Raw genomic sequence first — 25,700 nt, 5'->3', positions numbered from 1 at the left:
GAAAGTGCATTAAAATTCTCATATCTGATTAGGCGGGGAGAATATAAATCAGGAGAATTTAATCAAAATTGTAAATGAAATGGGATTCTATAACAATTTATATTGCCACAGACACCTCATCAAAATGGAGTTGTTGAGAGGAGAAAAAAAACTAGTATAATGTGCACGTAGTATGCTTCAAGGTAAAAATATTCCTAATGGTTTTTGGGCTAAAACTGTTAATACTTTTGTTTGTTTGAAAAATAGGAGTCCAACCAAAATTTTAGAGCTTAAAACATGAAAGAGTTTTTTGATGCAAGGCATTTGCTCATATTCAAAAAGATGAAAGAAGAAAACTTGACGCAAAGTCAATTAAGTGCATATTTATTGGCTATTATGATGATTAAAAACAATACAAGTTGTTTGATCCTAGTTCTCATAGATTTCTTGCAAGTAGGGATGTGGTGTTTCATGAGAAAACATATGAAAGCAATAAAATGAATACTATTGATGTATGGCATGATACATGTCAAAATCGATATAAGTGTTGAAGAAGAATAGGAATGAGCATAAGAACAGGTATAGGTTCAAGAGCAAGGGGTATCAAACATTCATGACACTCTAAGAAGAGGAGAAGAGACTCCAGAAAGCAGAAAGAAAGATGAAAGCAATAAAACTCCAAGAAGATCATCAAGTCAAATTTGGGCACCTATAAGGTATATAGATTATGCATTAGTGGCTCTTAGTAATGATTGTTGTAGAATCTTTGAGCTATGAAGATGCTAAAGAATATAAAGAATGGAAATAAGAAATGAATGAAGAATATAACTTTAAAATCAAGAATGACACATGGGAATTAATAGAATTGCCTAAAAATAAAGTTCCCATAGGATGAAAATGGTTGTATAAATCCAATTTTAATGTTGATGGAAGTATTCATAAGTATAAAGATAGATTAGTTGCAAAAGGTTATTCACAAAAGAAGGGAATTGATCGTGAAGATTTTTTTTCATCTGTAGCTAAGTTGAACACAATTAGAATCATGATTGCATTAGTTACAAAACATAATTGGAAAATGCATCAGTTAGATGTCAAATATGCATTTTTGAATGATGAGTTAGAATAAGAATTATATTTGGTTCAAGTTGAAGGTTTTGCAAAACATGTACAATAGCATCTCATCTGTAGGTTGAAGAAATATTTATATGGTTTGAAACAAGCAATACGATCTCGGTATGTGAAAATTGATTCTTTCTTTTAAGTGAAAGGTTTTATGAGAAGAAAAATCTATACATCAAGAAGTATTGATATGGGAATGTTTATTTGATATATTTATATGTTGATGATCTTATCATAATAGGAAATGCATCGATGTTGATTGAAGAAATTAAAAATCAATTGTCACAGGTATTTGAGGTGAAGGACCTTGGTGAATTGCATTAATGTTTAGGTCTTGAAGTTTGGAGGGAATCTGCGAAGGCACTGATGACACAAAGAAAATATATAAGGAAAATCTTTAAAAGGTTCAATACGATTGAATTCAAGGCAGTGTCTACTCCTTTAGAATAGAATGTAAAATTGTACAGTGATGATGGAACGAAAGAGGTGAATGTAACCTGGTGAATGTAACCTTGTATCATCAACTGGTGGGAAGTATGAACTATCTCACCACTACTAGGCCATAATAAAATATTTTGTCAGCGTACTTAGTCAATTCATGGCTACGCCTTGTGAAAGCCACTGAAAATCACCAAAGAAAGTCCTTCGATATCTGAAAGGAACACTTAATTTTGGTATCATATATACTAATCAATATGATGTTGAGTTGGTAGGTTATTCTAATTTGGAATGCACTGGAATTCAAGATAAGCATAAATCTACTAATGAATATGTGTTCATTATATGTTTAGAAGAAATATCATGGAGCAGTAAGAAACAACCAATTGTTTCCTTGTCATCCACTGAAACTAAGTATAAAGCATTAAGAATTACTTCCCTGCAAAGGAATATGGTTTAGAATAATACTTGAAGATGTTGGAAAAAGACAACAAGCACCTACAGTAATCAGATGTGACAATCAAAGCACTATAAAATTGGAAAGCAATCTTGCATATCATGCAAGTTCAAAGCATATAGAAATACAACATCATCATTTGGTAGGAGGAAGAGTGAAATCAAAAGAAATTAAGTTAAACATATTGTAATACAAATGAAAATGTGGTTGAAATATTCACCAAGCCTCTTAGAAAAGATAAATTTGAAATTTGTAGAAGTAAGTTGTGTTGTAGAAAGTCCAAAATATGTTGTAGGCCTAGGCGAGACTTAGACGAGAAGGAAAATTAACATATATGTCAATATTCAAGAGAGGTTTCACAATAATCACACTTGTTCACATGTCAGTGAAGTATAGGCGACTAAAAACAATAATTGTTCCCTACTCGACAGTAATAAAACCATATTTAATAGTAAGCTGAAGTACTTGAAAATCAACATATTCAATGTAGAATCTTTGACTCCCTTCACGTATAAATTGTAGCGTTTGGAATGAAGTTCTTAAGATTTTTGTTCAATGTTCAACTGTAATACTTCCCTCATTAATCATTAAGAAAATAGAAAAACCAGCTACTATGTGGATGGTGCGTACATACACCTATGTAACATTTGGTGAAAATTGAAATGAACAGTAACACATGAGGATTTGAGACAACCAGGTAGTAAGAGTTAAAATATGGAAACATCAATCAGAATTAGTCGTAGAGATGCAAACCACTACAAAGTTTTGTGGTAATGATACGTTGTTAAATATGTTGAAACAATTTTCTTCGATGGAAGCTACATACGCGAATCTTTATCGTGCAAGCAATACATGGCAGCGTGGCTACATGAATCTGTAGTGATAATTAATTGTCAACCTTCTTCTATACTAACGATTCACATTGAACCTCATCATTGAAGCACCTGTTCCTAGTTATCGAGAAACCATATAGGGGAATTCCATTACTTTAAAATAATTAAAATACCTTTTCCTTTTTTTGACATTCACATTTCCTCTAAATATCATCGACATTGACGGCGAATTGGGTTTTCCATGACCTTTCATGAATTTAAGAGTCGATAGGTTGATTAATAGCTCTGGTTGAATCTTATCAATAACAGTCGAGGCTGACATGAACAAAGAAACTTAGTTTTGGGTCGTTACTCTTACATAAAATACAATAAATATAACTATGTTGCTTAGCCAATTGGATGCAGAACATGTTAAATATGAGAGTTCCTGATTACCTAAACACTACGAATATAAATTTCGAGACTGATTCACAATGGTTGTAGATTTTCTCTGCAAATATTTATCTGCTCCATACAGAAGGAAAATCAAAGACCGGCCATGGAACCTCCATCTCCAACTTAATTTTAACATCTTGATCAAAGCATTTCAGCCTCATAAACATTGCGATAATTCCTAAGAAGCTATTTCACAAACATTCCAAATTAGAGTTCGAATCAAGTATAAGAATGAATTCATCCAATAACTATCGCATATAGGATGCGAGTGAGGTAGCACACTGGCCGCAGAGACATCTTGATCAAAGCATTCCAGCCTCATAGACATTGTGATAATTCCTAAGAACCTATTTCACAAACATTCCAAACATTCCAAATTAGAGTTCGAATTGAGTATAAGAATGAATTCGTCCAACAACTATCGCATATAGGATGTGAGTGAGGTAGCACACCGGCCGCAGAGTGATTTAGCGCACATGTCGCCTGCTTCTACTCCGTGAAGCATGCGTGAGCTAATATGTAACGAACTCATAAATATGGATCCTGATAATGTATCCACTATCATTTACACGTATCATTAAACCGGCAATAAGATGTTCAATTGATTTGAACAATCAGTTATTAAAGAAAATATCTTTTTAAGTGCATGAAACACACATATATTCTTATTTCTAAGGTTAAATTTTGGATATTGTAAAATTCAAAGATAAATTATTTTTAATCAAACTTAAAATTGTTTGCTATAATATTAGTTTGGAAGAGATTGATAACATACTTTTATATCAATTTTAAAAAATATAAAGTAATTAAAAGTAAAAAAACATATGTATATTTGCTTTATAATATTTGAAGAAAAGATTTAAATAAATTATTTGACTATCTAGATGAACAAATATATTTCTCATATATATATATATATTTCAATGTTCAAAAAGAAAGAAATAATTGAAAGTAAAATAATTTAGTTACTTCCTCTAATAAAGAGATGTGCAATTCATTAAATTTTAATATAGATTTCATATACGATATTCAAAAACTACTATTAACAAAAAAACACTATTTAATATGGGTTATAAATATTTTTTTTTACTATGCAAACTTAAGTAATATAGATGTTTATTTAAAAGATATCACTTACAGGAAAACATTTTAATATAGACAATGTGGTGAATAAATAAAATAATTTGATGTCCATATTAAGTAATATATTTCATTTACACACACACACACATATATAGATAATGGTTATATAATTCAAGGTAGTCTCACTATTTTACATTTTGGTCATTTGGTTCTCACCCAAATGTTAAATGTCCAATAGCCCTAAGGCCTGACTAAGGTTTGGTCCTCACTTATTCAAATCTCGTCCAAATCTAACGGTCCTTGTCTTTTGACTCAAATCTAACATCTTGCGGACTCCTGTCATTATGGTTCCACCCTTTGAAATGGCGAACCCTAAACTCTCCAAATATTCCACTACTTTGATCTCCTCTCCTTAATTTAACAAGAAGTACTTCCCACTCCAATTCACCTTTGTGTAATATGTCAATGTTGTGCCCTCAATTTATTCACTCCCTAGTCAAACTTTTCTCCTACATACTCCTCTGATGACTCATTCAGGCCAGTGTATAGTCTGATTCATTCCTCTAAATCCTCCTTGATGCATTGAATTTATTTACCTTACTAAATTTTGCGTCCAAATTAGAAAAGGGACTATGTCCAAGTACACTCTACTCATTGTAATTACTCTAAGAATTGAGGCTTTTCCTACTTAACCACATTCCATCTAGATGCTTTTACCCATGATTAATCCACACTCAAACAATTATTCTACCAATGAAATGAAAGAAAGGATTGGATATGCACCAAAATCACAAAGTATCCATACCCACCATATACAAGGTGTTACAACAAATATACAAATAGAAGGAACAAGCACCAAAAATGGCTTAACAATTAGATTTGATTAAAACACATAAGATCGTACTAGCAAGGGAAATCACAATGGATTACTTCTTAAGCCTCGTCGACCCTGTTCAAGGTTTACCCCCTCATTTCCCTTTCACCATCCCAACTAATTACCAAAAACCTCATACATATACAATGGACATCTAAATCAGATAACGAGAGCTTGTGTACCAGTAAGGCTTCCCAAATGCCATGTGTTTTCTTTTATAGAACCCTCCATAACAATAAAAATATAGCTGCCAAAACAAATAGGGACACATAGACACACTAAAAGGCTCCAACCCCCTAGCTCTTGTACTAGCCAATACGTTTACCAGTATGTAGGTGTCAACCTACAGAAGGCTACGACCTTCTCTCTTCCTCGAGGGACCACGTTTCATAAATTTTCAGACTGTATACTCCTAGAACACAACACCACAATCTAAAGGCCACATTTCATCCAATTTTCATAATGGACCCATCAGCAAAATTGAAGCTCAAAATAAATCACCACTGCAATACAGCCAATCATTGAAAACCCATCATTACTGAAGAAAATCATAATCAACCAATCTGAACATTGAGAACACTGTCACCAGAACACAGAGAACCCAAAACTCTACATCAACAACTAGAACCAATTGCAACTTCCAACATCATATTTCATAATGTATAAGCTACTTAGATGTGTCGAACTAGTGTGTACACATGCTTTTATCAAAGCGACCAGTGTACAGATATGCAAATACTAACTTAAAACATCACAGCAATTCCAGACTTCAGTCACACCCAGATCATAACATTCATAGAATAAAGCATGTGTATGTAATTAGATCTAGCCCAATCAACATCGAATCATGTAATGATAAGTTATTTCAGTTCTTATGATCTTGATCTAACATTGTATCCAAGGTGTACAAAATATTTCAGATCATCTCATAATCATAGTACCTGCAACATAGCATATAATTCATATAGAAGTATTCCTCAGAAACCCATTCACTTGCACACCTAGCCTAATCATCTTCTCCTCCTTATATAGTTTTAGGCCTTTCTTAATACCTCAAACCAAAACCACTTAGGACCAATACCTTGGACCAAATACCTCGAACCAAATACCTTGATTTTCCAACATGTACGAATTTTTCCTCTTGAGAGAGTGTGTGTAAACATATACACTCTTTTCGTCCTGTGGACCAATGTGTATAAACTATTTTGACTAAGTGAACCGACGTATACTTCTTAAACAACTCTCTTTCTTCAATCTATGGAGTCTAATCTGTAATCCTTTGTTGTTAACCTATTGCACTATGAACTATTATCTATGTGAGTTTCCATCAAGGACAACACCTGTATCATAATGCGAACAATTGGTCGCTCTGTGGTCACTTCTTGATCAGTTGAATTCACTTTCTCACACATGCTCAGTTTGCAACAATTTCATGAGTGCATTCTTTTACATAAGCTTGAAAGATAATAGCACAATCCATAAAAACAGTGTCTGTGCAATTTTCAACCCACATCGAGAGTCAGTGCGCACTGTCATTGATAGTCCTTCACTTATGACTGCATTTGTACTTCTATTTTGGTGAGTTTTTCAAATTGTATCCTTTTCACACCTTCACTTTTGCAAGTGTTGTTTTCACGTTTTCAACTGTCACTTTTTCTTTATTTCTCTTTAATTAGTATTGATTTCATGTTATCTTCTATCTAACATGTGTCGCGTTCACTTCCATTTTCATATTGCAAGTGTCATTTTCACTTTTCCTGCTCATATAGCAAATGTCCTCCTTTAGCATGTTAAGTGTCACACATTGTATAAAAGCTAGTTCTAGTATATTTTAAGGGGTAATATTTGTGTTAATGAGTTATTATCATCATGTAAACATGTATCATACTCATTTCCAAAGTTTTAACCATTCTTGAACAAGTGTCGTCATTGTCGCAGTAAATTGTATCTTTAGTGTCGTAGTTGGAGCGAGTTCTTGCAATGTTTCTGCACTGAGGAAAGTATGTTGATCATGTGTTCTATGTGTCATGTGTTGTGTTTTCAATTGATATAAGTGTGTGGACATGCCCAAGCATATTTCTTGTTCAATTTCATCTCATTAATCCCACACATTCAAAATACGGAAAACTCCCCTATGAGGCCTTTGAGCCTCATTCAACCATCTTGGACCACCCACTATGAAATCTCAGTCCTCAAGCAAAACCCTTTTCTCTTGGCACTATGAAATGTGCATTTCTGCCTCCCAGAACTATGTACTATGTAATATCATTGCTGAACCCAGTCCCTAAGCTCTAGAACTACGCAATCATTACCTCTAGGAAACCTTCTCTATGCATTGCACAGTCTCAAACATCAAGCCTTAGCCTTGAGCTCTTGAACTGCACAATTATAAAATCCATTTACCTATCTCCCTCTAGAATTTCACATTGGGAAACATTAAGCCTCAAATGTGAAATTTGAGGCCTTGAACCCATCAACTATGCAATCTCCCATCTTGTTCTCCTTTATGAACTGCGCATTAGGAAAATTCAAGCCTCAAGGTTGAACTCTTAGCTTCCTCAATTGCGTAGCCACTCATCCCAAGCCATTAGAACTATGCATTGTCCAGTCTCAAGCCCCAAGACTCTAGCTGAGACCTTGAGTCCATCAACTACACAGTCCCTCTACCCATGCCTCTAGAAATATGCATTGCATAGTCTCAAGGCTCAAGCCTCTAGCCTGAGTCCTTGTGTCCCTGAATTGTGCAATCCATTTACCCTAGTCATATTGAATTGTCTCAAGCTTCAATCTCAAACCTTAGTCTCTGGAACTACACAACCCCTGGGTCATCCACTCAACCAATCACCAATTCCATCCCTAACAAGTGATTTCATGAAGCATCTTAAGCTAGGGGTTTATCAGACTAATGTCCTCTTCTCATGAGTGGATTGAAATTGTAGGTACTATATTATTTCATGATAGGATGATGATGAAAGAGATGGAGAAGGATACCATACTAGAAGATAGCTAAGGAGATGAGGAGATAGGATGATCATCAGGAAAGAATATGAAGGAACATTGGATTATAAAAAAAGATGGAACACTAAGACCACATGAAGACTCCATACTGGTTCTGAACCCTTTGGAGGGTTAAGCAAAACAACATATTTGTTACAAATATGAATTATTAGATACATATCTTATCAAAAGAAGAAACAACAAAGAGTGGCTTCACATTCCCATGTCATCATGCGGTCTATGTCATCAACATCATGTGATGTCATGTATGAGTCATCATGTACCACTTCATTTTGTTAATTATGTAAATTTTATAATGGAGAAATATAATGTAAAGTGGAATTCCAAGAGTCATTCATGTAATTTGAAAAATCATGTAGGAATTCAAAACGTGATAGATAAGTCGAACAATCATGAGGGTAGTCCAAGAGTGAGAAGGGAGGTGAAGGATCCCCCAATTTGTTATATATACACCCTCATTGTACAAGAAAAATACTTTTCACCTTGTCTTCTCCATTAAGACATCAGAGTGACAAAGTTAGTACTTTTGGGGAGCAATTCATGGCTCCAATGTTGCACTATTAAAGCTATTGATGTTTGTTGTATTCAGGTATCTTGGGACTTTTACTTAATACATGAAGCCTGATGTTTTCATGCATGGATTGTGAATATTTGTAAGATTTTTCTGTGAATTTTTATGATTCATGTTTTATTTCTCATGTACTAATGTGGTTGAATTATTTTGGTTATTTTAGTGCTTATCTTATTGAAAATTTTTTGTAATGATTGTAACAATCGTCACATCTATGTGGACTATTATTCTTGATGTTAGGTGCTTCTGTTTTTCTTATTTGTGCCCATAATAATGTGGTACTATTACCTCTCTCTTAAACACTCACCTTTCCTCCCTCTGTAGTAGAAGAACCTTGATACACCTACAACCGAATATTTACCACGAACATTTAGTTGCTTTTCAAAAAGGAACATACATGTTTATCTCTCTTGTTGACAACTAAAGCCAATCCAAATCTATAATAATATATGGAAACCGTGCTGATACTTCAAATGAGGCTCCTATTCCAAATGATGTGAGGTCTAATTGGGACTTCACACCAGGGATACCCCCTTGGTTGACGAATTTCCAACACTATCAACAAATGATGCTAGAAGTAGGGCCAAATGGTAGGTTGTGCCCATTAAATATTCTTTGAATCTATTATCCAAAATGGCTCTTATCCAAATCATAATATCGATATGTTCTTCTAAATATATTAATCTTACCATCCCTGTGGAAGTTACTCATAACCTGTCCCAATTTAAGTTTGATGGCGAGGGTGAATTAACTCTTCATGAACATTTGTTTCAAGTTGTCCATTTTTTCCTTTCTAATGCAATACATTGCAAAGATTTCATGGATATATTTCTCACCCTCACATTTGAAGGTCATATTAACAGATGGTGTCATACATTACCTACCACTTCTATTCACTCATTCGACCAACTTGCCAAGGATTTTCATACGGCATTTGATAGGTATGATAACTAGGATGTTCTTAAAAGAATCAATCAACTAAGAATGAAGCCTAATGAATCAATTGATGATTTTTCTAATCGATTCCTTCACCTTTGTTATGAACTTTCAAGAGAAGACAAGGATTGGGATTTCTTTAAAAAAAAATTAAGCATTTGGTTCATATCCGTTTGCATAGTGAATCTGATCTACTTGATGTTTTTACTTCCCCAACTCTTGTAAATCATGAGACACTTTGAATTTCAGAGGAGGAGCCTACTACTCATTTTGTTCCTTTTCCTCCTCCTTTTCCAGTTCTGATGAGGGTGCATCCTTGCAATGATAATGAAGTTAGGAAATATGCACATCAAATTCCTAATCCATATTCTCATTCCCCTTCCATATTTCATGATTTTGATCCCATGGAGGAAGTCCTAGAATGGTTCACGAATCGTGCTATGAAGAGTAATTTCTCCATTTCGTAATATGATATTACTGCCCATAATTTAAATCTTGAATCTAACTTGGATACTTATCATCATCTACAACCTCTTTCTCATGACCCCTTGCCCCTCAATATTCCCAATCACTCTCTTCCAAATATAAGCAATGAACATGTGCAAGGTAATAACATTTCATAGGTAGAGGAGCAAGAATATGAGGGTTCTTTCTTCTCTTTCTTCTCTTTTCCAAAGTACTCTGTGTGAAGATGGTGTTGCTTCACTCTTGGCTGATATTGAATATAAGAATCTCAATGATTAATCATATAGAATTGATTTTCCTAATCAATCTAAAGTCTTGGACATCCATCATCCTAATGACTCTGAATCCATTATTGTATGGGATTATGTATGCCCGAGCATAAAAACTAATCTTTCAATTCCTCTAGAAGATGTTGATTTGACATAATTAGATCTCAAATCTGAGCCAGCTAAATAATTTTTTATTATAAAAACTTCCTCTTCATCACACTATCCCTTGTGATCTCCCATTTTTTATGCATCTACATGCGATGAAGATACTCCATGCTCTTCAAGTTCTCCATTCAATGAGATATCTTCTCAATTAGCACAAGGTGGTGAGGATATCCATGATGAAAGAGAAAAAAATAAAAACATCGAGTATCCTTTCCATCCCTCATCATCTCTTTTTTGGATAAAGAAAATTCTTCAAATCAACTTGCTTAGGAAATTTCCCTGATACAATCAAAGTTCAAATTTGAGATCAGAAGAATTTTTCAACTTGAGTAATATGGTTGTTGAAGTTGTAAAATCCAATCAAATAAGTCACAAAGATAGCTGCCATTCGATTAATAGTGGTCTTGTTGAAATTAATGGCAGTAGTTATCCTCACATCATTCATGATTTGGTTCAATCTTAAAATATGCGATTTTACCATCCTTGAAAGTTTAGAGTGTTAGGTGTGGATCATGATTATCTTCCTAATTCAGAGGTATTATTTTAGCCAGGTGTATACCCCAAGATGATTGTACACCCCTCCACTCGTGGGGGTATGAGGTGCACTTCACCCCCCCCACCCCCCCACAGGGGTTCGAGGGCGACCATACCCCCGAACTAGTGGGTCTAAGGGCTAGTCGGCCCTTCACAGGGGATCGGGGCTAGTGCACCCAAAGCTAAAAATAGATGAAAAATTCCTTGAAAAATATTATAAATTTGTAGTCAATATAGGTTGTTCATTAGGTAGATTATCTGACGATAGAGGCTATGTTAATTTAGCACCTTTTTCCCTAGAAGGAAACCCTCGGCTTATATGAGAGAATTGTATTGTGGATGTGTATCATTATTTTGAGTGAGAAAGGAAGAGGGGACTGGGTGAGAGTGAAGAGGAAATTACAACGGATTCAAAGTAGGTTGTATATATTCATTTTTCTAGATAATATAAAAGGAAGGATTGGTTGTTTCTCTGTAGACGTAGCCCAAATTAAGTGAACCATGTATATCTTTGTTTCTCTTATTTTATGTTTTTTCTTTGTTTATGTTTCTGCAATATGTTATGTGTTCCATTTCTCTATAATATATAGTTTTATAACACGGAGACTTATCAGGGAGTCGAGGCACTTCAACTTCCATTGATGGTTGTGTCAGGATACCACGACTTTAGGAAGGTCATTGAACTAAGTCAGATTTGGTTTCTCTGATGAAATCTTTCTCTTTGCATGGTTTCACTGTATGTAAATTCATTCTTGAAATATGTTTGGTATTGTGGATGTAGTCTTGCAAGATTTCAAATTTTTACTTTTGAGCATATTCATGAATCCTCTTCATATGATTCATCTTCATCCAAATCTATTGCATCAATATCAGGTTTAGAATTTGTATCTCTCATAGAATCATGGAACTATGAAGATAATAGTTTCAGAAATCATCTTTGGCTAAACAAATCATGTCTATAAAATTCATTTCAGAGTATTAACTCCTAGTTTTTCTTGTGAATGTTATACGGTTAATCTATTTCTTCATCACACCTGAAATCCTCTTTAATGCTAATGAATGTGTGAGTTGTTGCACATATCAAATTCTTCTTTCTTCAGTATGTCCTGATTGGTATCATATGTTTGTTGTGTTGGTATTCCTTTTAAATTATTTTTATGATTACGATGCTTGTACAATTTGTGACCAGTTACAAGACAATGGTTTGATTCGACACCCGAGGTAGTTGGTTCTATTGTTTAGAGCATTTGCAGAGTTGTTAAAATTGATTTATTTTTGTTAACTACTAATTGGATTCAATATGATGTTTTAATCAACCCATATAATCATGATGGATGTCTTTCAATTTACCATTTTTCCATCAACCATTCCGCTGATAGTTGTCCTACATTATTTGATCCTTACGGTTTAACATCTTGTTATTTGGTTAGTTTTCAAGCATTTTAGGCACTTCAACCTTCACTACGGTTATGTTAGGTAGTCACTATTTTGAAAATCACTCTAAATATGATTAGATTCATTTCCCATCACAATATTCTCATCTTGATACTGTGCCTTTAATTAAAAATTCACTTCTTGAAGGTTTTTAAGGGGACAGTTTCAACTTTTACGATCCAATCATTGAATGGTTGGAGCAATCATAGTTTGAAAGCTCCATCACAAATAACAAGTTTTGATCTTACCTCGTGCTTGTTAGGAAGTGCAGTGTAGATGAAGATACATTTGCAAGAAGATTCTGAGGTTTCTATAATTATGGTTTTCATGAAAAAAGTTAAGAACACTATCTAGCTAGAGGTAGTGGCTATGACATATCTTTTTGCTGATAGGAAATATCTTCAATTTGTTTTGAAAATTATTCAAGCTCTTATCTTTTCTGTTGCACAAAATTTTATATCAGTTTTTATCAATTGTGTCTTTTTTATTGCAAGTCGAGAACACCTATAGAAGCTTCGTTGGAAATTTCATTATATTTGACCCTCACCTTCTAGGGTTGGGAGTAGGTTTAGTTGCATGTTAGTTTCCTTTGCACATTCATCTTGCACCTATTGTCTATAGTTTCTCTTGTATTTTCTAACTTTTTTCTTGCATCATCTTTTTGGTTAGCCTCCTTTTGTTTTTGTCCTCCTAGTTTTGTTCCCTTGTTGGTTTTTGTCTCTTGTGTTTTGTTTAATGAGACTTTTCCTAAAGGGTATCCTATTTGGGCTCGAAAGACAACGTGACAAAATATAAAGGACTTTGTGAACTAAAATGAAAACTTGAAGGTGATAGAAAATATGCCAGTAAACTTTTATGTCTTGTAGGTAATGGATCACTTTGCAAAAGAACATAAAATTATGGTTTTAAAACAAAGTAAACAACATAAAAACAGTCACAAATATACCATGTGACACAAGACAAGAAAATGATAAAGGAGTTCACCCCTCCTAGGCTACATCTCTTGGTCCAGCTTCCAATGTTGGGCCTCTTTCATTATTTCCTCAAATTTGTGTTTACATGGATTTGCAGTGCTAAGAATGTAAAAATGTTGTCTATAATGGCTCTAAAATAGTTAAAAACCCTTAGTTGGGCTCTTTTTGGGCTCAATTTGGCCAAAACCTGAAGAAGTTATGCTCTAGAAATTTTTTCCTACTAATTTCTCTATAAACTGGACTCATCTGCAAATTGTTCTATGAATTCCATTTTTTTAGGAGCTACCAAGAAAAAATTTTCCTTGCACTTGTGAGAACCACTTCGTTACGGGTGAAATTTGCTGCTTACATTAAATTCCCTCTGACCCCTTCAGGTGGAAAAATAGGCCCACATGGGGCCATGCACTTGGGGGTTGGGGCTAACTACCTAGCCCCATCGACATAGCCCCCAAAAATTATTTTCGTTGTTCCATCGGTCCATACAACCTGCCGTTGGCACCTTATCCTGTGCACTCGGCCTTAAATTCTTTACTCCACGTTGTGAGTTACATGGTATTTTTGCTAGAACCTTGGGTCGGGGCTAAGCCTGAGCCTTCAGCTCTCCATCATCTACCGTCTCATGGGTGTATGGTGACTGAGGGCCAGGGACTTAGCCCTAACACCTTTGTTGGGTTGTGTTATATTCTTTCCACGACCAGCCCATGTAGTTAACCAAGGGATTAGAGGGGGGCAGAGCCCCCCTTCGTTGCGCCGATTGTGTAGCGAGGTGGGGGGTCACAGTGGGTTTGAGGCATACTCGTAACCCCACTTTATGGGGTTTTGGGCAGTGCCCCGGAAAATTTTGGTTTTGGACCCTATGTTAGGATGGGCGGACCCACCTATGGCTTTGTGCATGATTTTCTCACATGTTTTTTGGACGCGATGGTTTTTGGTCCATGGTATTGGACGCGATGATTTTTGGTCCATGGTATTTGATGCTTCGGCTTGTATAAATATGTATTATAACATTGAAAGGAACATAATGAAAAAGCAAGCGGGTAGTCCCGGTTTTGGGATCCAGAGGAAAATATCTGTGTATATGTGTTTTATGTGTTATTCTCTTGCATTGTTTATTTTCTTTGTTTTAGAATTCATATGCAGGTGTTTTTTGTACGAGGTTAAAACCTACATTTGGTATCGAAGCAGTTTTGGCTTCAAGGGGACACCTTTGTTGCTGAGGGGTTTCGCTTGGGCCTATGGTAGACCTTGTTCAGTGGGAGATCTGTGAGATCAATTCTGGTGGTGAAAGAAGATGGCGAGCAGTGGAAAGTTAGGGATCGAGAAATTTAATGGTCAGAGTTTTGAGTTGTGGAAACTCAAGATGGAGGACCTGTTGGTGGATAAAGATTAGTCGATCACGATAGATCCATTTACTAAACCAACAAGAGTGTCTGATGAATAATGGAAGAAGTTGGATCAGAAGGAAAAGATCAAAATATGATTGTGTGTCTCAGATTCAGTATTGTTGAATGTATCAGGGGAAGCTACGATGAAGGCTTTGTGGGACAAGTTAGGGACTTTGTACCAATCTAAATCTTTAGTGAATAAACTGTTCCTATAGAAAAATCTGTATAACCTGAGGATGAAAGATGGAGACTTAGTGACAAAGCATCTGAATGCATTTAATACCGTGGTAAGTCAGTTAGCATATGTTGACATTAAAATTTCAGATGAAGATAAGTGCATCAGTTTGTTGTGTTCTCTACTAGATTTGTGGGATAGTCTGGTTATTGCAATAGGTAGCAGTGCAATTACCTTGCAGTTTGATGAAATAATCTCATCCTTGCTGACAGAGGACATGAGATAGAAAAATATGGAGAGCCAGAATGGTGATGCCTTGTCTGTATGAGGACGGTCCCAAAATAGAAACAAAAATAAGTCATTAAGTGGGAGATCTAAATCTAGAGGGTGATCTAAATCTCCAGGAAAACCTGTAAAGGTGGTGTGCTAGAAATGCGGAAAGGAAGGGCGCTACAAAATGGACTATAAATCTAATCTCTTGATAAACGAAAGGGATCTGATGATGCTCCTGCTGCAAGAGGTGAAAACCACCTTATATGAAGGTGGGGATGTGTACTTGGATTCTTCAAGTACACATGTAGATCGTGAGGCATGGTTGATTGACTCAGGTGCATCCTTTCACTTCAATCCCCATAGAGAGTGGTTCTGCGATATGAGAAATATGATGGTGGTGATGTCTTCTTAGGGGATGATAGGAAGGCTAGAATCATTGGTCGCGGTATATTAAAGTTGAAGTTGCAACGTGGAAGGGTTAGAACACTTGCGAGTGTTCTGCATATTCCTGCATTGGCCAGAAATATGATTTATGTAAGTAAGTTGGATGATATACGTGTAAAAACAGTGTTCGAGAAGGATACCTATAAAATGGTTTGGGGAGCACTGGTATTGATGTGGGGAGTTCGAATTGGAACTTTGTACAAGCTGCAAAGTAGCACTGTTATTGATGGGTGCAACAGTTTTGTCGTTCCTAAAAGTGGAGCAGAAAATCTAGTGGTCTCTGGAGAAGAGACCATGTTGTGGCATCAAAGGCTTGGACATATTAAAGAGAAGGGCCTTTGAATACTTCATGGTAAAGGTATGGTAGAAGGTATGAGTAATAGCTCTCTGGATTTTGATTTTTTTGAAAATTGTGTATCTGGGAAGCAAAATTAGGTGAGTTTCCCCTCTAGTAGTAAGAGGGCGAAATAGATATTAGAACTTGTGCACAGTGATATGTTTGGACCTGTGACGGTTCCATCACTGGGTAAGTCTGTGTACTATGTATCATTTATATATGACTTTTCAAGGAATACATGGATATATTTCCTTAAGAAGAAATTTAAAGCCTTTAACAGATTTAAAGAATTTAAGGCTCTCGTGGAAAATTAGACAAAGAAAATAAAGGTGTCGAGGACAGATAATGGTCGAGAGTTTTGCAGCAAGGAATTTAAAGAATTTTGTAAGAAGTGTGGTATAGCACGACAGAAGACTACTCCATATGCACCTCAGAAAAATGGAGTTTCAGAAAGAATGAATAAGACGTTGATGGAAAGGGCAAGAAGGATGCTCAATGGTGCCGGGTTAAGACAGGAATTTTGGGCAGAGGTGGTGGATATTGCATGTTACCTAGTCAACAGGTCACCTTCATTGGCATTGTAGGATAAGTCTCCACAAGAGGTATGGATTGGTAAGAAACTCTCTCTTTCACATCTGAGGGTATTTGGATGTGATGCATATGTACATGTTCCAAAGGAGAATCGAACCAAGTTGGATAGTAAATATCAAAAGTGCATCTTTATTAGGTATAAGGATGGTTTAAAGGGTTATAAGCTTTGGAACCCAGTCACATGGAAGGTTTTCTACAATTGAGGTGTGGTGTTCAGAGAGGTAAAAGATGTTATTAAACATGAATTCCAACCAAAGGAACATGAGAAGATAGAGTTTGAGCTTAAGGAGGAAGAATCAAACTCTATAGTAGAGGAGGAATCAGAGGATGAAGAGCCACAAACTCCGGGTGTGAGAAGACTAGTTCAAGAAAGAAGGTAGCCAAAAAGGTATAGTCCATATGCTTTCTGTTCGAATTTTGCTTTATCTATTACTGAAGATGATCCCAGACCTGTGAAGGAAGCAGTAGATTCAGAGGATGGAAAACTCTGGAAAGAGGCCATGGTTGATGAAATGTCATCTTTGCACAAAAATGAGGCTTGGGATCTAGTGGAGTTGCCGGCTGGAAGGAAACCCATTGGCAGCAAATGGGTGTTCAAGAAGAAGACAAATGTAGAAGTAAAGGTGGAGAACTACAAAGCTCAGTTGATGGCAAAAGGCTATTCCCAGGTGCCAGGAATTGATTTTGGTGATATTTTTTCTCCTCTTGCTAAGGTAATTTCTATTAGATTACTTTTATCTCTTCCTGTTGCTTTTGATTTTGAGGTATAATAGATGGATGTGAAAACAACATTTCTTCATGGGGATATGGAAGAGGAAATATACATGAAGCAACCTAAAGGATTTGCAGTGAAGGGAAAAAAATAATTGATATGCAAGTTAAAGAAGTCTCTGTATGGGTAAAAACAGTCACCAAGCATGTGGTATCAGAAATTTGATACATTTATACGGCGACTTGGCTTCACCAGAAGGAAAGCAGATCACTGTGTGTATTTTAAATTAATTGATGACCATGTTATTTATATGGTCTTGTATGTGGATGATATGTTGCTGGTTAGAAATGACAAAGAAATTATCCAGGACCTAAAGACCCAATTGTCCTCCAAATTTGACGTGAAAGCTCTTGGTGCTATAAACTTATTTTGGGCATGGAAATTAAAAGAGACCGGATAAAGGGGAATCTTTGGTTAAACCAGAGGAAGTATGTTGAGACAATACTGCAAAGGTTTAATATGCAGGATAGTAAACTGGTGAAGGTTCCTATTCATGTAGGTGTGAGGTTATCTGCTGAACAGTGTCCCAAGACACAAGAAGAGGAAGAGGACATGTCCCACGTTCCATATGCAAGTGCAGTCGATAGCTTGATGTATTCAATGGTTTGTACTAGACTAGACATTGCACATGCAATGGAAGTATTGAGTAGGTTTATGTAAAAACCAGGGAAGGACCACTAGACAACAGCGAAGTGGGTTTTGAGTTATTTGCATGGCACTAGTGATTATGGTTTTTCCTACTAAGGAATATCAGGATTGTATAGAATGTTGGATATTTGTGGCTTTGTTGATGAATATGGGGTGGATATCTGGATTAGAGAAGATCTACAAGTGGGTATGTGTTTAACCTATTTGGAGGTGCAGTCAGTTGGATGAGTAAGAAACAATCTGTAGTGGCACTATCAACTACAGAGGCAGAATACATGGCAGCCACTCATGCAAGCAACGAAGTAGTTTGGTTGTAGAGATTGTGTTCAAGAATGGGGTTAGTACAGGGAGCTATAAGGATAGACTGTGATAGCCAAAGTGCAATCTTCTTGGCAAAGAACCCCACATATCATTCAAAGACAAAGCACATTGATGTTCAGTATCACTTTGTTGCTGGTAAAGGTGGACACTTTGAAAAATACTGTAGATGCATTGAAAAAATTTGTGAGCTTTGAGAAGTTCTCTTGGTGTAGAGAGACAATGGGTGTTTCAGGGCTAGAAAAATGACTAAGCTCTCTTGTGGCCCCCTGTGAAAAGAAAACAACAAGTGGGAGAATGTTTGGCTGTGTTATATTCTTTCCACAACTAGCCCACATAGTTAACATGGGGGTTAGAGGGGGACGAAGCCCCCCTTCGTTACGCCGATTGCGTAGTGGGCGGGGGGGGGTCATAAGGGGGTTTGAGGCATACTCCAAACCCCACTTTATGGGGTCAAGGGCAGTGCCCCAGAAAATTTTGGTTTTGGACCGTATTTTAGGATGGGCAGACCCACTTATGGTTTTGTGCATGATTTTTGCACATGATTTTTGGATGCGATGGCTTGCGGTCCATGGTATTGGATGCGATGGTTTTTGTTCCGTGGTATTGGATGCTTCGACATGTATAAATATGAATTATAACATTGAAAGGAACATAATGAAAAATCAAGCTAGTAGCCCCAGCTTTGGGATCCAGGGAAAAATCTCCATGTATATGTGTTTTATGTGTTATGCTCTCGCATTGTTTATTTTTTGTGTTTTAGAATTCATATGCAAGTAATTTCTGTACGGGGTTAAAACCTACAGCCTTCCCCCAAATGGTTTGAATGAAGCCTTATATACATGTTTGGTCCTTTGTGTAATAAAACCTAGCATATAGTTTGTTTGTAGAGAGTTGTATTACGAAGTTTGACGTCACGAGTTTGAATCTGGTCAGGCCTCCAATTAACCCATACCAAAAGTTTAGTTGATCACTAGGATAGCGTGTTGTAGCCCATGACTAGGCCATGTGGTGACCCATCATTAATCCAAATAAAATATGCCACAACCAAAAAAATAAGCCCAAAATTCAACCAATCGTGTGAGGCCAATTAGTAGCCTTTCATTGCTCTGAGGTACAGTTAGCCTACTGAGTCACAGTATGGATTGCCCAGTCAGCAGTCCTGCACCCTACTTGTAAAATTTTACTTGTTTATGAAAACGATAATTGCGTGATATCAGGATCATACCACATCAGCTTTGAGTGATTCAAGTTTCATTCGATTAAGGTCAAATAGCTCTACGCTTTGGCATGTGTTTTGAGCACTTTTGAACAATTTGAATTTTAGTCATTTTATTGATCCCCTAGACCACTCCTCCCAACTAGAAGCTTTTGGGACCTCCAAAGACTATTTTTAGTCAAAAAAAGATGAGGGTACAATTCTCTCACCGTTATAATCTAAATCCATTTGGATTTTCTTGGATTTGTACCTTTGAGCACCAAACAAAGGTACCTCATGTTCCCTCTTCTTGAATTTCTTGTTCTTATATCAAGGATAGTATCTCATTGCAATTACTTACGAAATTCAGTAGAGAAAGCTTCTATTGAAAGAATATGAACAATCTATCCTTGATATCCAATCAAATGAGGCTCATTCAATTTCAAGTTCTTTTCACCTTGAAGCTTTTCATTGCTAATTCCAAGCCTTACTTCATCTCAAACTTGAAAATTGTGGTCAACACGATGCTTATCGTGTCTAACCTTATACTTGGCTTGAATCTTCACCAAATGTGATCGTGATCCGGATTTAAATTGGAACGCAATAGATTACAGAGATAACCATAAATATAGAGATGCAATAACCATAAACACAGAGATGTAGCGGAAATAATGCTTCATTTCATTAATGGAAAATACTGAAATATGCTTACAACCAGAAATGGAAATAAACCAGCTAGGGCGATGGTAGCTTATCTCTGAGAAGAGATGTGCGGCTACATGCCTCTGAACTGTTCCGAACTGTGTTACAATGAGGCTCGAAGGCCTATTTATTGTTGAGAAACAATGAAAAACCCTTCACATCCCGAAACCTAACCCTGGAAGATGAAACGCCAAATTGTGGGCCCCGTTTGGGTAAATTGGTACATCAATTTCCCGGGGTCGTAACTTTGGCATACGATCTCCGTTTGACGTGCGCGATAGCTCGTTAGAAAGATCTATCCGAGTACTACCACTTTGGGAGGCAACATCAGTCCAAGGACCCATGTTTCCCCAGAATCCCAAAAAAACGTCGTTTATGGCCTCAAAACGGCTCCGGAAGTTCAGGACCCGAAAAACTGCTAAAAATAGTAAACTGCGCTACAATTTAGGAAACTAAAAAGACTGAAAGAGACAGGTGTGGGGGTCCAAATGGGATAGGTGGGTGGCCACCAACATCCACCTGGATCATTCCTCCCCCCTTAGGAAGCAATGGCCCCCATTGCGTTGAGTTCCTCCATCTCCTGAACTTGTCCTGCAATCTCTGATGTGTCCAGTGATGGTGGGAAGCATGGTCGACGATGGTCCACATTGAACATTTGGTGCAGGCGAAGGAATGGAGCAATGATGTGCTCCAAAGCATTGTTCCCCATAGCCTTGGTCCTGCTATAAGGACCATGTCGGAGTGGTCTGAGCTTCTGATGGGTTCTGGTAAGGCGTTCTTTCTGTCGATGCAACCAGACTTTGTGGCCCACCTAAAACTTGTGTGGTACCCATGTAGGTGAGGAGAAGTTGTTCCTGTGTTTTTTCATGACCGTATCCCTTTGTTGTTGTTGCTGTGTGGCGGAACCCTTTGCAGGGGTCATGGATGTAGCAAAGATCTTCCCCTTATTTTGGGAGTGAACCAGACAGATGAATTTCCTGGTCTGCGATATGAGCTTGCTGCCTTTTTTGGTAGTGATCAAAGATGTGGCAGTAGGTGGGGCTACCTCTGGTATCCTGTATAATGAATTACTCAAAGAAATAATGACAGCACGAGGCCTTGACTCATACACCGCATGTCGCCTCCACAAGTATGGTTGGCCTAATAATACATCACAAACATCCAGAGGTGTAACATCACACAATACCTCGTCGGTGAAGGGCTTGATGCTGTAGGGAAGGCGGCATTTCTGGCGAACTTTGATATCTCGTCCTTCGTGAAGCCACCTGATACTGTACGGTTGTGGGTGTGGTGTAGTCGGTAGGCCCAACCGCTTCACGACCTCTGCTGAAACAAGGTTCTTTTGGCTGCCACTGTCGACAATGAATTGTAGCGGCGAACCCTTCACCCACATCTGTGAGTGGAAAAGACGCTCCCCTTCCTCTGGATTTTTGGGCTCATCTTTCTGGATCTTGGCAGTGGCAACAGTGGCGCTGGGATCCGCATCAATGATCTGCTTCCCTTTGCCATTCCCTTTGTCAGGTTCTGGCTCAGGGTCGGAACATGCATCTGATTCGGAAGCCTTCAACTCAGCCACCAGCGACTGCTTGGTCCGACACTCACTTGTGTTATGAGTGGGACTCTTATGGAACTCACACCACTTTCCTGTGTCCTTATTCAGCTTCGTGGTGTTGTTCTTTTATTGCGGCTTCGACGGGTTGTCTTGGGTCACCCCGCCTTGGATTTGTCCTTTGGGCTTCGGATTTGAAGATCCAAAGTCTCGCTTCTTCTGTTTGAACTTTTGCTCGATTTTGACAGCGTATCGATATGCTGTGCCGAGTGAGGAGATCTTCAAGAACACCATCTCTTCCTGGATGTATCTGTGGAGGCAGCCACGGTATTTGAGTACCAAATGCAGCTCTGAATCTTTGATACCCAACTGTGTGTGAAGGGTATGAAAAATTTTTGTGAACTCCGGCACATCTTGGTCTCGTCCCTGCCGCAATGTGGTCCATTTGATGTATTTGTCCTCATAGCTTCCGACAGGGTAGTACTGCTCCTTGATGGCATCCCGAAAGTCATTCCAAGTGGGTGCGGCCGAAAATAGTGAGCCTGTACTTTCATCCTTCTGCTCGCAGTAGGTTTCCCACCAGTCCTTGACGTGGGGGGCTGCTTTGAGAAGAGCGAAAACAATCTTTTCCCGACTCGAAAATTCGTGAACAGAAAAATACCCATCTAGCAGATTTAACCATTTATCTATGGCATCTGCATCTATTTGACCCTCGAAGATGAGGATTTCAAAATTAACTTGTACCTTAAATGGCGTGGCATTTCCAGAGTCGCTGTTGGAAGCCGATGCGTCGCCTCTGGGTAGCCGTTGAAGGATCTACGCAAAGCTATCCATCATCGTGTTCCTTTGCCGCTCGAGCGCTTCTTCGAGCAAGATTTTGATAGGATCTCCTGCCCCCTCGTCTTTCTTCTCATGCGCCATGGGAGGCCGTCGGGATTTGCGAGGCTGGTCTTGCAAAGGTTCGACCAGTTCAAGCCCTAACTCCTTATATCCCGACCTCGTTGGGGACATGCAAAGAAAAACAGAGAAAAAGCAAACCGCTCTGATACCACTGATCCGGATTTAAATTGGAACGCAATAGATTACAGAGATAACCATAAATACAGAGATGCAATAACCATAAACACAGAGATGCAATGGAAATAATGCTTCATTTCATTAATGGAAAATACTGAAATATGCTTACAACCAGAAATGGAAATAAACCAGCTAGGGCGATGGTAGCTTATCTCTGAGAAGAGATGTGCGGCTACATGCCTCTGAACTGTTCCAAACTGTGTTACAATGAGGCTCGAAGGCCTATTTATTGTTGAGAAACAATGAAAAACCCTTCACATCCCGAAACCTAACCCTGGAAGATGAAACGCCAAATTGTGGGCCCCGTTTGGGTAAATTGGTACATCAATTTCCCGAGGTCGTAACTTTGGCATACGATCTCCGTTTGACGCACGCGATAGCTCGTTAGAAAGATCTATCCGAGTACTACCACTTTGGGAGGCAACATTTGTCCATGGACCCATGTTGCCGCAGAATCCCAAAAAAACGTCGTTTAGGGCCTCAAAACGGCTCCGGAAGTTCAGGACCCGAAAAACTGCTAAAAATAGTAAATTGCGCTACAATTTAGGAAACTAAAAAGACTGAAAGAGACAGTTGTGGGGGTCCAAATGGGATAGGTGGGTGGCCACCAACATCCACCTGGATCAGATCGCCATCTCCATGCACCATCCTTATTCAAAGCCAAAACATTAGGAGGCCAACAATAATATATACTAAGACTAATGTCCCCTTTGTCAAGTAACTCTTGCATATACTTCTTTATCCCTGCATTCTCAAACACTAGAATCTTATTCATATCAATGTTCAAAGCTGATGCATCTTGCTGCAATTGAACTTCATGTTAATTTCCACTTTTATAAGGCGTGATTTTAGACTCTTTAAACATATTATCACATGTGTTAACAAATTAACTAAATCATATTTGATTTTTATGTCACATCCTTGGAAATCCTCAGATTCCTCAACATCTTTGTATTTAATCATTAACAATGAAAATTACTAACTAGCATTTACAAACCTCTTCATTTGTCCAAAATTCACAAGCAACAAATTCAACTTCTTCCAATGTGCTCTAACAATATACTTAATCCCATTTTTAAAAAAATGATACTTTTTCTCATGGCAATGAAAGATGTCTTTCCTATCATATAAGTATGGGCTTCCCAAAACAATCCTTCATATGTCAAGTGGTACTACATTATGTTATACCTCATCAATAAAATTTGTAGTGATGGCAAATTTAACTATGCATTTTCTTGTCACTTGAAATTTGGCATTGTCACATACCCAACCCAAAGGATAAGGTTTAGGATGAGGAATGGTTTCCAAATTTAGTTTCTTGACAATGTCTTGTGAAATAAGGTTTGATTGTGGTCCACTATCAAACTAAGTATCTAACTTGTTATGGGGAAATGATTGTGCCAAAATAATTGAGGAAGTTGGCGGTGAATTGAAACATCTGAATCCTTGTGACCATGTAGCTTTGGAGCCAAGAATATCATGTTGGTAATGTGAGAAATGTAAGAAATGTTCCTATAATTGTGTCTTGTGGAGCTAAGAATATCGTGTTGGTAATGTGAGCAATGTAAGAAAGGTTCCTATAATTTGTGCCTCGAGATGAATTTCTTTGCAAAACCTCCCGTGCATGGTTCCTTGGCCAATCATGTCTATATTTCCATCCCTTTTCCTCTCATACATAAGGGCCTTCCTTTTCTTACATAAGAGTAACCATAGGAAGCAAATAAGTTTGTTTTGTATCTATATCACTTGATTGCATATGGAAATTTTGTTTGATAAGTAAGTTCAACTTCATTGTTATGATCTACTTCTACGTGAATTTGAGAATGATCAAGAACTTCCTCTCTCTAACAATATTTTCTTAGACAATATCATCAATAGACAAGAGAGGAAACATTAATAGAATCGATAATCCCTTATGCTTTGAATTCCCATTGAGGAATAATTTGTAGTTATATTTGAGTCGCAGGTCAAGTATTCAAAATAAAATATACAGTACAAAATGTTCCTACATGCTCATTATATCTTTGATTTTTCTTAAGCAAGTTTTTGTCCAATGCCTCTTATGCTACAACTTAAAAAGCCTTGAATTCAAGATTATAAAGAAGATAAGCAAGACTTAGTTAAATAAGAAAGTTGTAGTAACCTATGATTTATTTCATGGAGATTTTCAATAGTAACTATAGTGGGCACTGGTGTTACAAATTGGTTTTTGGTGGCTGATAGATTGTCCTATAAGGATGATGGTATCGTCCACAAATATTTAGATCAACATTTTTCCACATCTTCCAAATATGTGGCACAAACGTTTTATAGAATTTGTTTATGGTTAAACCATTTTCAAATGATAGGATTGGAATCAAAAAATATCTTAATGAATACGATATTGATGGAAATACAAAATGAATATTATTTTGATTCCTAATTCACCTAATAAATAATAGTCATTCCTTCAAGAAGAGCATTTTTCAGTGAACCTTATTTGTCTTCAAACTTGGTTATGACCACTTCCAAAGTTGAAGGCAAAATTACATTTATGAACTCAATGTACTCAAGCGTTGAAGTGCATGTTATACCTTTGGTTCTGATACAAAAATAATTAAACTAGGAATATCATAAATATTTGCCACTTTTCTAGTTTCAATTTTGC

General features: G+C 37.2%; 1 pseudogene; it reads left to right on the top strand.

The window, feature by feature from the left end:
• Positions 1-25,700, top strand: part of LOC149215269 (sorbitol dehydrogenase-like) — a 38,223-nt pseudogene that overhangs the window by 3,573 nt on the left and 8,950 nt on the right.

The sequence above is a fragment of the Pinus tabuliformis genome, chromosome 1_1 (genome assembly GCF_031772625.1).
Source record: "Pinus tabuliformis cultivar Carrire ecotype Pingquan chromosome 1_1, CPIR1, whole genome shotgun sequence".
Classification (NCBI taxonomy): Eukaryota; Viridiplantae; Streptophyta; class Pinopsida; order Pinales; family Pinaceae; genus Pinus; species Pinus tabuliformis.
Note: the sequence above shows the minus strand (reverse complement) of the source record. Positions and strands in the feature narration are given on the sequence as shown.